At 38.6% G+C, this 12493-nt stretch overlaps 1 protein-coding gene across 3 annotated transcripts in view; it reads right to left on the bottom strand.

Moving 5' to 3' along the window:
* HAND2 (heart and neural crest derivatives expressed 2) overlaps nt 1-12493 on the bottom strand; it is a 45915-nt gene that overhangs the window by 7907 nt on the left and 25515 nt on the right. For 2 of the 3 annotated variants that reach the window (XM_056551714.1, XM_056551712.1), the window contains exon 2: nt 5133-5289. The gene's annotated coding sequence lies outside the window, so the exon portion shown is untranslated. Of the gene's footprint in view, nt 1-1199; nt 1337-5132; nt 5290-12493 lie in introns of those variants that run through there. The other variant, XR_008852724.1, reaches the window with a different exon arrangement.

The following is a 12493-nucleotide window of genomic DNA, read 5'->3' as shown; positions in this document are numbered from 1 at the left end:
ACTACTGCTACTATTACTACTACTACCACCACCATTTTTACTACTACTACAACTACTACTATAACGTTTACTACTACTGCTAATACCTACTACTGCTACTTCTACTACTAATACTACGTACTGCTTGTAATTGTTATAATAATTATTAATAATGATAACAACTGCAATGTCCACAAAATATATAAAGAGCGATTTAATAAAGACAGAACATAGCTATAATGCCACAAAACTTTAAAATTCGGTATCTATCTACTTATCATCTATCCAATCTTAATATACGTCATTATGTTATCTTTAGCTTTTGCTGGCTTTTAGTGTATATATTTTCTCTGTCCTATCTATCTATCTATCTATCTATCTATCTATCTATCATTTCTTTATATGTCGGTATATCTACTTGTCTCTCCCTCACTCACTCTCCCAACTCTATATAATTGCGCAGTTTGGGTAGAATTTTTATTTGCAGTCCTATGCAAAAAACTACAGTGTTAAATCATATTATCTATCTATCTATCTATCTATCTATCTATCTATCTATCTATCTATCTATCACATAGCTATATCATTTCGGACCTTCAAGGTATATTTGGAAACATATATCCAGTCTACAATTCTTTTATGACGTTAGTAAATTATTTTAGAATATTTTTTTCCGCCTTCCAGAATAATGAATTGATCATAGGATCTCTCTGTTCTGAACTTGATCCCACAATTACATATGTTTTTCTTCTTTTTTGGTGTAGAGCCGACACTCGGGATGGCTATGGGTGACACATGGTAACACAGGGCAGTGCTCAGTATTTTTAGCAGTAGGAACTGTGGTGAATGTATGTAGGATAATTGACCTGGCTGAGTGAGGTCCTCCTGGTAATTTAGATATGTGGAGTCTCCAGTTAATGACATATAATCAGCCAATAGGTCATTTGGTCACTCTCCTGTTACCAGGCCTCCTGCACCCTCTGATCTCCTTTCAAGCTGCATTTCAGCCATACAAATAAAATAAGACAGGGCTAAGTTCTCCATTGCAGGGGGCAATGGGACAGCCAGGTCCCAGACCTAAAATGTTATAAATTACCAAACATCTTACAAAAAAATATATATGTTATCTTTGTGTACTAAACAACCACCTTCTGGGTATTGTTACATACCAGGCATAGCCATAAAACAACTGAGGACAGGACTGCTACAAGTAAACAGGGCACACACCAAATCCTTCCTGGAAACCTCATTCTGTTCCTTGCTCTTGATTAGATGGGCAGAGGAGCAGTTCTTAGCTTTTGGCATCACATCCATCATCATTTGTGTTTACATATTTTTTCCAGTTTATAGAGTTGTTCTGCCAATAAAGGAAATAAAGTTGCATGTGGGTGAATCAGAGTAATTTATGCCTTCAACAGAGGTTTGCTGGAATGGAACATGTTCTGAAATGTATGTAGCATTTGGTGAAAGTCGTTGATCCACCATCCACCTATGACATAATGGTATCAGTGTCACATGTTATCATTTTAACAATCTTTATATAGCTGGAAAACAAGTTGTTTTATCATGTGTTGTAATCCATTTAGTTCTGCTATGGTAGCCTGGGCTACTGCTAGAATGGAGTTATGAGAAACGTTTAGATCGATATATTGATAAATAAATGTACTTATTGTAATATTTTAATGTGGAATGAGTAAAAAATAATTGATTAAATCAGCTATGCAAAACTCTCAAAAGAGTTGAGCTCTGTATGTTATTTTTTATTGCAGTATTTATTCTATTTGGGCATGTATGTGAAAACTGCAGTACCAATAACGGCCACTAGGATGCATCCGATGCAAGAGTCTTCTATGAGAGCAGGGAGACTACTCAACACAGACCACAGATTGATATCAGACTTAGACAATAAATATTTTAATCAGATAAGATGCTAAATATTGTTGACTGAAATGTCATTATAAATAATATACATTTCGATTGTATGTAAGTTATTTGCAAACCGGCTGCAAATATATAGATAGAATATGAACTTTACTATACATTGTATATTTTACAATGCTATTTATAGATAGAATATGAACTTTACTATACATTGTATATTTTACAATGCTATTTAATATGAAATAATCAGATCAATTTTCATCTGAACTATCCACTCGGTCCTATGCATTGCAGAACCATTTCTCTTCTCATATTGTACTGGTGTCTTTACCTATCTCAGTTCTAGGCTGTATAATTCATGTGGAGTTAAAGCAACAGATCTCATTGTCATTTAGGCATGCACCTTATATATACTGTGTACCAGAACAAATATTTGCTGATACATTAAAAACAAATGATGAACTAGACAGGTATATATATATATCTAAAAGAAATACAGTTTTTATTTTTTTTGCATGAATATTATCTTGAGATTGTTGCAAGTAGATTAAACTTGCTGAGACACATAAATTTAAAACACATGTGCATGATAAATTTTTATATATATTTTTGGAATACCAAATGTAAAAATATATTCCAAAAACAAGCATGTATCTATTATCTATCTATCTATCTATCTATCTATCTAATTATCTATCTTTTTATCTATCTATCTATCTTTTTATCTCATATCTATCTATATATCTATTATCTATCTCATATCTATCTGTCTATATATCTATTATGTATCTCATTTCTTTTTGTCTATCTATCTATCTATCTATCTATCATCTATCTATCTATCTATCTATCTATCTATCTATCTATCTATCTATCTATCTATCTAACTATCATCTATCTATCTATCATCTATCTATCTATTATCTATCTGTCTTTCTACTATATTATTTATTCATTTATTTATTTATGTATTTATTTATATATCCCTCTCTCTTCTATCATACTATTTATTTAGTTAACGTCAGCATTATAAGTGTATGTGTGTGTGTGTGTATATATATATATATATATATATATATATATATATATATATGTATATCTACATTTGAATATTGTAATATTATGCATTGTAAACCTCTTCATAACAGGTTCCTTCTCATGGATTACACTGTATTCATATTTATCTTGTTTATTGATATTTATGTTACAGTGCTATATGTATTTTCTGAATATACTTGTAATGCCTTTTTTAATATAAATGATAGCACCATGGCAGATCATAGTACTATAAAAATATTATGCTTATTTCAGTACTTATACTAATTAAAATGTTCTACAGTACTCGGTTTTTCTTTATCTATACAGATATTTTGTACACAGATGCATTTAATAGAAACTATTATAATTATTATTAGATTTATAGCTATAAGAGTTTTTGGACCTCACTATGGATGTATCCCTTACTGAAATACATATTTACATATGCAGTAGGGTAAAATGCTTGTACTGCAGTCCTAAAGGTTCCAGGGGTTAATACCCCCCTTCCTTGGCTCTTCATCTTCCTTGAGCCTTCAATGTTTCTTAGTTTCCTCTAGAGGTCTCATTAGGGAAACCCTAACTGCTATTTTCAACATTTCCTCAATCAAGTGCCCTTAAATAGTGCTGCACAAACAAATTGGCGGCAAAAACCGTAGATCTTGTCACTAGTGAAACCAATCCAATATTTCATCCGTGTTTGCTTTGTAATTACAGGTTGGCTTGTAGCTGCAGAGTCATGGGGGCAAGTCTCCCATTTGTACAGTGCCTTGGCTGTTTTCCTCCTAAACATTATGGTCAAGCTATGGCATAGGCTTGGGAAAATCCGACATTTTTATACAGTGATGTATAGGAGTGCAGGAGCTAAGCAGGTTTCCAATGCAGTCATGTTTCTTATTTACCTCATTCACAGTATTAGTGGCAGTTACAGACTTAACTTTAACACACTTCAGCTCAAGCACCTCCATTACCATAGTTTAATGCATGATTAGGCCCAAGTACCTTGCCATATTTTCCCTACATGTGACTACTACCATGATTTGTTGCTTTTTCCACAGCTGCTTTTTTCTTGTTTCACTCTTGTTTAAATCCTCTTAAAAACTGTTTAAGGAAGAAAAAATAAATTCAGAACCACATTGCTGTTCACTTCAGTTTCCTGGTCATATATGTTTAGTTTATGTCTGTGCCTGGTGATATATCACTCCGTTGTATCAGATGGCACTGGGAGTACAGAACACTAAAGCGTTGTGGCATGTTGTTTAGACTATTCCTAGTGCAACCTTGCTAAGGGCAGATATGTGTATAATGGATCTAATGATGCTGCTGGCCACCTCAACATTTTAGGTTGACTATTCAGAGCATGTCATACCACGATTGCAAAATGTAAAATATTTCTATTTCCATAACATAAATAGAATGAGCTCAAAACTTCTACCACAGCACTTTGTCTATTTTATAGACATTATTGTTGTGGTGGCCTAGTACAGACCTGTCTAACTCAGTAAAGCTGGCGTTGTTCCATAACTTGGCGTTGTACTCATTATTTGCCCCCGTGCCCAGCCCAGGATCCAGCGCTATTTCTTCGGGTGGTGTAGAGGATAAACCACACCCTGGCATCACGAACACAAGGGGTTAATGCCATCTGTCCCTAGGGTAATTCCATCTGCCCTCATCACAACCTCACCACGTTGTTATCTGTGGTAACCATACTTTGGCACTTCAGGATACTGAATTTATGTCTGGTGGTTGTAGTACAAGAAAAATAGGGACAGGTTTGTAAGGGTCAGTTCACACACCTCTTCAGACAAACCCTTGGCTTATTTGGGATCCATGCTTAAGTTTTTTTTGTTTCATAATTCTTCTTTAAATTGATTGCAATGATAGAAGATAATAGGTAAAACATTAAATAAGTTGACTTTTTCATGTAGCAGTAGTAGCGTGCTTCGTGTTTGGATTCTGTATAGCAAACAGTCCCGAAAGTGGATTCAAACTACTGTAACTAAAGCATTCTGAAATGGAAATTAAATTTGTCTACTATATTAGATCACATGAGAATGTATGGAGTACCTTAAAGGAACGAACTGCATAAATAAAAATAAATTATAATCTGAGCGTCCTAGTATACTGCTTACGGTTCTCTTCCATATAACATTTGTGTCCAGATATTCTACATGTTATAACATACAACATTTATCTGTTCAGCGAGAAACAACGGTGTCAGTTCTGTCTTCACTTACTGTAGTGGGCTTGTGTCTATATACAGCAGCTTGTCAGAGGAGGCAGAGATGCAGCAGCCTGGACCAATGATGGGACAAGGAGGAGACTTCACTGAAGGTGCCTCATACTCCCTGTAGTCTATAAAACTAAACTGCAGCTACAGATCACAATGGTGCCCTAATGTAGGTGAGATAAAAAAAAAAGAAGCTAAGCAAGAGCACTAAAAAAACACAAGTAGCAGGTAAGCAGCACCTACAGAGTGATTTATTAGTGAGCACAGGAAAAATACAGTGGTTTGCCATTATATAGTTATTACTCAGAGGTTTCACTGTAATGAGAATCCCTCATAAACCATCCTATAGACCAGTGGTCTTCAACCTGCAGACCTGGAGATGTTGCAAAACTACAACTCCCAGCATGCGGGCATGCCGGGAGTTGTAGTTTTGCAACATCTCCAGGTCTGCGGGTTGAAGACCACTGCTATAGACCTTGAGTCTATACCCTGCTCTTTGTTATGCAGCAGCCTAAATATATGGCTAAGCAATGCCAGCTACAATGCTGGGGTGATACCATTAGATCTTCTTGCCTTTACGAATGTTTGGATGTGGCACCCATTTTTAATGGCTACGGACTCTTTTGCACTGGAACATTGTATTTTTCCTTTCTTTCTCATATGCAAAATTCAACAATTTTCAAGTAGTCTTTATTAAAATGTTCCTATGCCTTTGCTGGTGTAGAGTCTGTGTAACTTAACAATAAAGGTTGTGCTGTTGCTTCTGACATTAATTTGTCAGCACACTGTCCCCCTCTCTTTTGGTATTATAGATATCAGCAGCAAGGGGGAGAAGGATGTATATGGAAGATTAGAGAAGGGAACACATCCACATTATACCATGATGCAGCAGGCTGTGCCGCTTCAGATTATAGATTGGAATAAGAGCACACACACACACACACACACACACAGTAGTGGGGAGGTGAAGGTGAAGCATACAAGCTGTGTATCAGTCTAAGGGTGCATTCACACCACGTATGTGAGATACCAGCATACCACTGTTTTCAGTCCAGCCACAAACCGGATACGGGGCAAAAATGAGCTGATCGAGATTTGGCGCCGGTCCTGATGGGATACAGGAGCACCCAGTTTCAAAATTTCCCAGCCTGATCCGGCAGATGGATCTTGCAAATGTGGTGTGAATGCACCCTAAGAGAGAGAAGAGCACCCAGTGCAGACTCTGTATGGGGAGGGAGGGAAGAATCACTTCTAGGCATCAATGTCTGTCAGCACAAGGAAAAAGAAAAGCAAAGCAGTACAGGGATTATGATGCGCCAGTTAAAGGGGTAGTCCAGTGATGAAAAACTTATCCCCTATCCTAAGGATAGGGGATAAGTTTGAGATCGCGGGGGGTCCGACCGCTGGGGCCCCCTGCGATCTCTCTGTACGGGGCCCCGGCTCTCCGCCGAGATAGCGGGTGTCGACCCCCGCACGAGGCGGCGGCCGACACGCCCCCTCAATACATCTCTATGGCAGAGCCGGAGATTGCCGAAGGCAGCGCTTCGGCTCTGCCATAGAGTTGTATTGAGGGGGCGTGTCGGCCGCCGCCTCGTGCGGAGGTCGACACGCCCCCTTCCAGCGGGCTGTCGGGGCTCCGTACAGGAGATCGCGGGGGGCCCCAGGGGTCGGACCCCCCGCGATCTGCAACTTATCCCCTATCCTTAGGATAGGGGATAAGTTGCTCACCACTGAATCACCACTGGACTACTCCTTTAATAAAAAACTATGCCGGACGCCTGATATATGTGAATTCAGCCTTATTCTTCTGGAGGTTTCTGGAGAAAATTTGGAAGGGAGATTCATGCAAAGTGTTCTCAGTGTTCTTTAATTGAATCACAATGGTCCATTAGGAGATCAGACTGAATACTTTTTGGTGTAAAAACAATTGCCCAACTTATGCATTCCTTGTGAGTTGCCAATTTGTTCTTCATAGACCACAAACACACATGTCCTGTGTTGTAAATGCTCCATTAGATTGCATATTATGGAAGTATTCTCCCCTAAATGCGATGTTTTCTGGCACTGTTGCATCGAGTATGTGGAGTACCTTAAGTTCTATGGAACACATGGTGTCCATGTCACTGTACCAGCTTGCAATGTTTAAGTTAGAAATATTATATTGTACCCCCTTAAAGGGGCTGGGGACCCCCGGGATCATGCACGCTATCACGCCCCCTCCCGTAGGCTGGCATTGCGGGGCGGAGCGTGACGTCACACGCCGCCCGCCCTGTAGTCACCGGTAATCAGTCCCGGAGCGAACACGCTCTGGGGACTGATTACAAATGGGGTGCCGCGTGCATGATCCCGGGGGTCCCCTTTGGATAGGGGATAAGATGTTTAAGCCTGGAGAACCCCTTTAAGGACTAAGGGTTTTTCCGTTTTTGCATTTTCGTATTTTCCTCATTACCTTTAAAAAATCATAACTCTTTAAATTTTGCACCTAAAAATCCATATGATGGCTTATTGTTTGCGCCACCAATTCTACTTTGTAATGACAACAGTCATTTTACCCAAAAATCTACGGAGAAACGGAAAAAAAAATCATTGTGAGACAAAATTGGAAAAAAAACGCCATTTTGTAACTTTTGGCGGCTTCCGTTTCTACACACTACATTTTTCGGTAAAAATGACACCTTATCTTTATTCTGTAGGTCCATACGATTAAAATGATACCCTACTTATATAGGTTGGATTTTGTTGTACTTCTGGAAAAAATCATAACTACATGCAGGAAAATGTATACGTTTAAAATTGTCCTCTTCTGATCCCTATAACTTTTTTTATTTTTCCGCGTAGGGGGCGGTATGAGGGCTCATTTTTTGCGCCGTGATCTGAAGTTTTTAGTGGTACCATTTTTGCATTGATAGAACTTATTGATATAAAAAGTGACCAAAAATGCAATATTTTGGACTTTGGAATTTTTTTGCGCGTATGCCATTCACCGTGTGGTTTAATTAACGATATATTTTTATAATTCGGACATTTCCGCACGCGGAGATACCACATATGTTTATTTTTATTTACACTGTTTTTTTTTTTTATGGGAAAAGGGGGGTGATTCAAACTTTTATTAGGGGAGGGGTTAAATGATCTTTATTCACTTTATTTTCACTTTTTTTTTGCAATGTTATAGCTCCCATCTTTTACATTGTTCAGTGGTTTCTCATAAGAAACCAGTGATCAATGATTCTGCCGCTTGACTGCTCATGCCTGGATCTCAGGCACTGAGCAGTCATTTGGCGATCGGACACCAGGAGGCAAGGTAGGAGAACCTCCTCGTGTCCAGAAGCTGTTCGGGATGCCGCGATTTAGCCGGGTTATCCAGTGGGAGGGACATTTGGCCATTCCAAAGTATAAAAAAAAAAAAACCTTTACTTACCTCCAGCGCTCCTGCAGTGCCTCCAGTGTCCCACTGTGGTGCCCGGCCGTGATCCTCTTCATGGCAGAAATCGTGATGCCTGGGCCCGGAGTGACGCCAAGGTCAGAGTGTCATACTGGCCAAGGTGAGACTGAGACAGTTTTTTAAAAAAATCTCCACATCCCTATATGTCCATGATGTTGCCACCTTCCCTAGCTGTCATGTATCAGTACAACCTAATTCCTGTACCAATTTCTCCAGCAGATGAAGTATCATTTTTCTCTTGTGCAGATAGATACTAATGGAATTGTGCAATTCCCCCTCTCTCAGACTTTGACACAATCTCTGTTTGCCATTTGTGTGTTAATATACTATATAATGTATATAATGGCAATGGTAGGGGAAAAAAACAATACATGTTTTCTATATATTAATATAAAAGGAAATTTGGTTGGACAATTGATGCAAAACATTTGAAAACTTTTTAAAAATATTTTCTAATGTTATTAATGTGAAAACTGAAAATGTAAACTAATAAGAGGTCATAGAGGTCAAACTTGTTATCTCAACATTTTCCCTAAAGCAACATATTTTAGCATTTGAGGGCTTGAGATAATTATGGGAAAAAGGAATGTGAATGTGTCGATTTATCTTTTCAGTTGTTGTGAAATATGAACTAATGCACTAATAGTGTAGGACAACTGAATGCACTAGTTTTGCTTTTCTAGTATAATTCATCTTCCTTAATCTTACAAAAAACTAGTTTTCTCTGCAAGGTACTTTTTGGTTTCTTACAATTACTTTTTTTAAACAAACAGCTAGAATAACTAGAGTACGACGGGAGTTGAGTGGGAAAAAGCACATATATTTTTTTTTCTTTGTTCAACCCCTGCAAAATACTGGACAGCTGTTGGACCCCATTCAAGTCAATGGGCTCCATTAGGACCCCGCAGTGTTAGTTGTGCTCCAACCTGTTCAGGGTCTAATCCGCAAGAAAGGGAAGAGCCTAACGGAACCATGCACAACAGCAGTGTAAACCTAGCCTTAGCTTCCAAAATAGTAGCCATTACGCCTCTTGTATGTAGACAAATCAACCATAACATTAATAGCACCTGCCTAATAGTTTATAGGTTCCCCTCATGTTGCCAAAAAAGTTGTGATCTGGCACAGCGTGTCCTCAACAAGACCTCTCAGTGTGCCCTCTGGTACTAAGAATATAGATGAGTAAATAAAAATAATAACAGATATCAGAATCCAATTTTTTGTGATTCTCTTAGGGCACATTGGTACTGGAACACAGATTCCTGTCAAAGAAAGTAGTTGCTTCTCTTGTACACATTCACTGGGATGGCACAGGGCCAATGCTGCTTCTGACCCAAATAGGGTTGCCACCTTTCTTGCAAAAAAAACCCAAAAAACTCAGCCATGCTAATTTGCATAATCATTTATATATGCGTAACATCACAGGATACGCATGTGCGGGAGAAATTTTGTCCTTTTCTGACCCCTAGAACTTTTTTTTATTTCTCCCTATATGGGCCTGTATGAGGGCTAATTTTTTTTGTACCCCAATCTCTAGTTTTTAACAGTACCATTTTTGTTTTTATGTGACTCCCAGCATGGCCGAACAGCCGTTGTAGTTTTGCAACACCTGGAGGTACTCTGGTTGGGAATCGCTGGTATAGGTTATGGTGCAACATTCTGGGAGTTGGAGGATTGTTTGGATAAATACCAGCCATTGCCTTGCCAGTATTTTTAATATAAAATTACCGGTAGGGTTGGCCAAAATACCAGCTGTGTCGGTAAAATACCGGTCAAAGGCAACCCTAGGCCCAAAGAGTGTTCAGTGAGCTGCTAAATATGTTGTTTCTATAAATTCTTAGCTCCTCTATATTAAGCAACAATGTTCTATGCATCCCTTACTGTTCGTAGGCAAAAGGAGGTAAGTGACAATACCATGCATCGCCACTTATCTTCCTTATCCTTGAGAGTGTTCACTGAGCAGTGAGACATGCAGGGTATGCTTGATGTTCAGTATGTAGTTTTAATGGGTGCCATGGAAACTAAGTAGAGAAGTATGGACTCCTGTAATTTTGACAGGAGTCCTAGCTCCTGTACAGTAAGCAACGAGACCTAAAAAGGTTTGCAGTAATGCTGTGCATCACCACTAAAAGGCCATTTTAATCCCTTAACGTCAATGGAAGTAAATGTACGTTATGATGCGGTGGGACTTAACCACCATGATGTACATTTACGTCATGTACATGAAGCGAGCACCAGACCGGTGCTCACTTAATGCACGGCAGGTCCCAGGTGCTGTCAGCAGCCAGGGACCCGCCGGTAATGGCGGACATCATCGATCGCGTTGATGTCCGCCATTAACCCCTCAGATGCCATGATCAATACAGATCACGGCATCTGCGGCAATGCGGGCATTTAAATAGTTGATCGGATCAATCATTCAACATGATGGCGGTAGGTCCCCTTACCTGCTCCGGCCATCATCATTGGGTCTTCTGCTCTGGTCTGAGATCGAGCAGAAGATCGCCGATAATACTGATCAGTGCTATGTCTATGCATCTATGGGGACTATAAAAGTGTAAGAAAATAGCAAAAAAAGTTTAAAAAAATGTGAAAAATACCCTCCCTCAATAAAAATTTAAATGGCCCCCTTTTCCTATTTTATCCCCAAAAAGCGTAAAAATAAATACATTTATAAACATATTTGGTATCGCCGCATGCGTAAATGTCCAAACTATGAAAATATATTGTTCATTATCCCATATGGTGAATGGCGTAAATGTAAAAAAAAAAATAAAAAAAATCCAAAATTGATGCTTTTTTGTCACATTTTATTAACATTTTGTTTTAGTTAAAAGCAAAAGTGTCAATAAAAACTACAGATCATGGTGCAAAAAGTGAGCCATCATACCACTCCGTATACGTAAAAATGATAGTTATAGGTGGTCAAAATAGGGCAATTTTAAATATGCTAATTTTGTTTAAAAAGTTTGAGATTTTTTTTAAAGCCGCACAATAATAGAAAAGCATATAACATAGGTATAATTTTAATCATATTGACCCACGGAATAAGGAAAACATGTCATTTCTACAGTAAAGTGTACAGCATGAAAAGAAAACCTTCCAAAATTTTCTAAATTGTGGTTTTCTTTTCAATTTCCCCACATAAATAAAATTTGTTTGGTTGCGCCATACATTTTATGGTGAAATGAGTGATGTAAAATTGAGACATAGTAAAATTGGTCACACAAAAAAGAAGGAGGAAAAAACTAAAATGCAAAAATAAAATTGGCCTGGTCCTTAAAGGTCCTTAATTGGCCTGGTCCTTTTTTTTTAAATCAACTGATGCCAGAAAATTAAACAGATTTGTAAATTACTTCAATTATAAATTCTTAATCCTTCCAGTACTTATTAGCGGCTGTATACTACAGAGTACATTCTTTTTTTGGGGGATGTCTTTTCTGTCATGACCACATTGCTCTCTGCTGACAGTGTCTAAAATGGACAGAGGTGTCAGCACAGAGCACTGTGGTCATGATAGAAAATGATTTCCTCTGTAGCATACAGCATACAGGGCAAAGAGAAGAGTGTGAATCAGCTCACCCCAGGCCCACGATACGAGCACGGATAGTGGTGTGGACTACACCCAAACGATCAGAAGCAAAAAGATGAAAGACTCCAGCTCGATTTGCAGATCAGCATGCCGTCTTTATTTCTGGACGGGTAAGACAGGATGTGACGCGTTTCGGCCAGGTGCTGGCCCTACTCATACCTTATGAGTAAGGCCAGCACCTGGCCGAAACGCGTCACATCCTGTCTTACCTGTGATCCATGTAGCGTCCAGAAATAAAGACGGCATACTGATCTGCAAATCGAGCTGGAGTCTTTCATCTTTTTGCATACAGCATACAGTACTAGAAGGATTACGAATTTCTAATAGAAGTAAT

The sequence above is a fragment of the Hyla sarda genome, chromosome 1 (genome assembly GCF_029499605.1).
Source record: "Hyla sarda isolate aHylSar1 chromosome 1, aHylSar1.hap1, whole genome shotgun sequence".
Classification (NCBI taxonomy): Eukaryota; Metazoa; Chordata; class Amphibia; order Anura; family Hylidae; genus Hyla; species Hyla sarda.
Note: the sequence above shows the minus strand (reverse complement) of the source record. Positions and strands in the feature narration are given on the sequence as shown.